This window comes from Tupaia chinensis, unplaced genomic scaffold, assembly GCF_000334495.1.
Source record: "Tupaia chinensis unplaced genomic scaffold, TupChi_1.0 Scaffold000098_2, whole genome shotgun sequence".
NCBI classification, from domain to species: Eukaryota; Metazoa; Chordata; class Mammalia; order Scandentia; family Tupaiidae; genus Tupaia; species Tupaia belangeri.
Window position 1 is genome coordinate 1,327,692 of NW_006159561.1, and position 3,950 is coordinate 1,331,641.

The 3,950-nt window shown below is 37.6% G+C and overlaps 1 long non-coding RNA gene across 1 annotated transcript in view; it reads right to left on the reverse strand.

Moving 5' to 3' along the window:
* LOC102472780 (uncharacterized) overlaps positions 1–3,950 on the reverse strand; it is a 9,267-nt gene that overhangs the window by 1,217 nt on the left and 4,100 nt on the right. Inside the window, exon 3 of the long non-coding RNA XR_333823.1 lies at positions 2,441–2,564. This is a non-coding gene — a long non-coding RNA (uncharacterized LOC102472780). The remainder of the gene's footprint in view (positions 1–2,440; positions 2,565–3,950) is intronic.

Below are 3,950 nucleotides of genomic sequence, written 5' to 3' on the forward strand. Positions count from 1 at the left end.
GAAATTAGGGAGAAAAAATAGAGGTAAGACACTGGTGAGGCACAGAAATGGTTTATTATCTGTTGATGATAACATATATAGTATTCTCAACTGGGCTGGTCTGAGGTGTATTTCATGTTGGATAAATCCTCTTTATAAGCTAAATGATGTATAGCAATTGAATGTATAAAAATCATAATAAAAATTAAAAATGAAATAAAAACTAATTCAAAAGTAATGTCCATTAATAATAATTGTATCATAAGTCCACACTAGCTAAAGATCTAACTTAAAATAGAGTATCTCAATCACCCAGTGACAGAGCTCAAACATGTTGAAGATCATCTATCTAACCCTGTCCTTTTACAATGAAGAAGACCAAGGCCCTGAGGAAAAAAGTGAAAAATCCAGTTTAGTAATCATGGTCAAAACCTTGCTTCTATCTCTAAGCCAGTAGCTACCCATATGTCCCTGCTGAGGGTGAAGAAATCCAAACAGTTCATTGGAAAGCCCATTCAATTTCCTTTTGGAAATAGAAAGAATTGAAGGCCGGGAGTTGAAATAGGATTTGAAGATTTCTTAGGAATGCTTATTCTTCCCCCCTCCCCAAGACTACCTAAATCTGTGGGCAAGATTGTACTCTTAGATGATTCTTAAGCATATCAAGTTTGAAAACCACAATCTTGGGAACCAGCAGTTAGCATAATGGCTATGTTGCTGGACTCCCACGTAGTCGACCGTGGTTCGCGTCCGGGACCCAGTGGCTTAAAACTCACACTAGGCGCGTGTGCGTGTGTGCCCAAGATCCCAAGAGGAGAATGGAGGAGAGGGGATTGCGGCGTGACCATCCCCCCCGGGGGGTGATTTCTCACTTTCTGTCTCTATGTCTCTCTCTTGTCTGTCTGGCGAGCGCATGCACCCTATAGCGAAAACCTCTCCAAAAAAAAAAAAAAAAGAAAACCACAATCTTAGAAAATGTCTTTAAAAAGAGTAATTGAATCCCATGAAGTTTTTTTAAAGAATACTTCTGTTCATGGGAACCAGCAGTTAGCATAATGGCTATGTTGCTGGACTCCCACGTAGTCGACTGCGGTTCGTCCTGGACCCAGTGGCTTAAAACTCATGCCGGGCGCAAGTACGTGTGTGCCCAAGATCCCGAGAGGAGAATGAAGGAGAAGGGATTGCAACATGACCATCCCCTCTGGGGGATGATTTCTCTCTTTCTGTCTCTATGTCTCTCTCTGTCTGTCCGGCGAGCGCACGCGCCCTATAGCAAAAAACCTCTCCAAAAAAAAAAAAAAAAGAATACTTCTGTTCATGAAAATATTACTAAATTCTCAAATTATGGGGCTAAATTTTATTTATTCACTCAACATATATCAGGCATCATGCTAGGTGATAAGCGAACAAATAATTTCTCTAGCCTCTTGAAGAGAGGTGCATGTCACTCTTTTGAAAAACTTCTTATAAATGTAGTCACCACTTACAGCTTTAAGAGTTATAATTGAAATTAACTAAATTAAATGGATTGCCATTGCCCCAGCTTCTAAAACATAAAGGCAATGAAAAAGCTATGGGAGGGGAAGAAAGAAGGAGAGTGGATTTGTACCATAAAGCAGTATAACATGGTGGTATCTGAGAAATGAATATTGGGTCCATAGACTATATGAATCCATGTGCATTAAATGTTCCAATAGTATTGAGCATTGAATAAATGAAGCCATTTTAAAATGTATATAACAATAGCAGAAAACAAATTATACTGCATTTTAGATTACTTCAGATTGGGCTATTCTTTTAGCTGGCTACATACAATAGGTCATCAAAAAGTTCATAGAAATATATATTATGAAAAACTATAAGTGGAATTCTGAAATTTCTTGCACTAAAATAAACTCATAATTTAATTTGAAGTCCTCTAGTATGTGACGCACTGCTAATTACCCCCTAATTATTCTTCTCTTCACTTTCATAGTAAGAAAACCTGAGTATTTTCAGCTGTACATAAGCCTGCTAAGAATAAATTGACTAGCCTTCAACATAGCAAGATGCGACCACATTACTAAATTCTAAACCATGGTGAAAAAGGAAGATATGTGTACCACTTCTGGGTTGTGCCCTTAAAAAACATTTTCACCCTTTCTCTTTTCCCTACCCTCATACTTGAATGCAGTCATCCCCAACACAGAGATAAAGGCAATGTCCTATGAAGAAAGGGCGGCCAGCTGAAACCTGGAACTCTAAAGGCTGCATAGTGAATAACTACTGTGGCACCCTAAACTTCTATGACATCCAAGTTACAATCGTAGTAATACACAATCTTATTACAGTATAGAGCCTCTATTTTAATTTGACCCTGGAGCATCATAACCACAGTGTAGATAAAATGTCACAAGCATTTATTTGCATTTATATCTTGTTTTGATAGCCTACAGAGGAATAAATAACTCCTGATACTTACACAATAACTGGAATGTTCCACTTTCAAAATGCCTTATTGACTTAATAGTTGACTCAGCTATGAAACACTTAAGAACATATGTTGCTGCAAAATTCATGTGATCTCCATTTCATCAAAGAACTCGCTGTATGCAAGAGAGATTATTACATTGTTCAACAAAACAGAATAGGACACACCAGGATTAACTGAATGTGCAGAGTATATAGATAAATCCAGGATCATCACTTTGCTTGTGAAATTGATGTCCTCTGCCATAGTGTGCCCTAGTGCCTTCACAGTCACATACTCACTCTCTGGTGGATTTTTAGTCAAAAGAATTTGGAAACTTATTAGTTAATGAAGTAGAGAAGGTTCTTGGATTTTACCATTGTTGGGCTCAAAGGTTTTTCTATTAATGCTGTCAAATTGCTTTAGTTTTTACCCACAAACATTCAAAAAAAAAAAAAAAGCTCTGAAATTTCAGAACAGTCTGATGATATTTAAAACACTCAATTCATTCATTGGTTGAGACCAGTACAATAGTTCCAGTTCTCTCATTTTGGACAATTTTTAGGCAAAGAGAGTTTAGTTTGTTTTTTGTGTTGTTTGAGTAACTAACCAGCAGAGAAGAGTTTTAAAAATACAGTAGAGAGAACAGGCCTTCTTCAAGAACCAGCTCCATGGCTCCTGCAATCTAGGCATTTTGGGGGAAATGGAGAAATGAAGAGGTCCCACTGATAACTCAGCCTCCGGCATAGAAAACTCACGTGATTGAACTTCCAAGTTTGGGAAGAAACAGACCATCCACCAGATGACTAGAAATCACTGCAGGACCACAAGAAATATGGGGAAGCAGGAAAATACCTCTCCTCCAAGAGAAAAGGATAACTCCTCTTCATCCACACACAGTTCAGTGGAAGTCTTAGAAATGTCTGATAAAGAATTCAGAACATTCATAATGGCAAAGCTTACAGAGATGGAAGAAAAGAGGGACAAGGGACTGCTGAAGAGGAAGGAGAAAGGAGTTGAAGAGTTCCAGGAGGTGAGGAAATTCATGCTAGATCTAAAAGAGGAATTTCACACTTTACAAAAGAATCAGATAGAACTGTTAGAGATGAAGGCTATAATACAAGAAGTCAAAATTTCCCTTGAAAGTATTAAAAGCAGACTAGATCATACAGAAAATAGAATCTCAGATGTAGAAGAGAAAATTGCTGGCCTAGAAAAATCCACCACGAAGACTGAGAAAATGGCCCAAAAATTTGAGAATAATATACGAGAAATTACTTATGATAATGTATGATCAACGAAATTTTGGGGGAAAAGGAATTGAAGACAACTGTAGACAGCAGAGATAGTGTAATAAGAGAGTGGAATAGGGCAGAGGGTCAGACATGGGGTAAAAAACATATATATATGAAAGTAGAAATGGAATATTATGGATGATAACATGCATGATTAAGCCACTATGCAGTTTATTCTAGATGGGAAACCACATTTAGTATGTTGTGATGATGCTCAGGGAATGAAT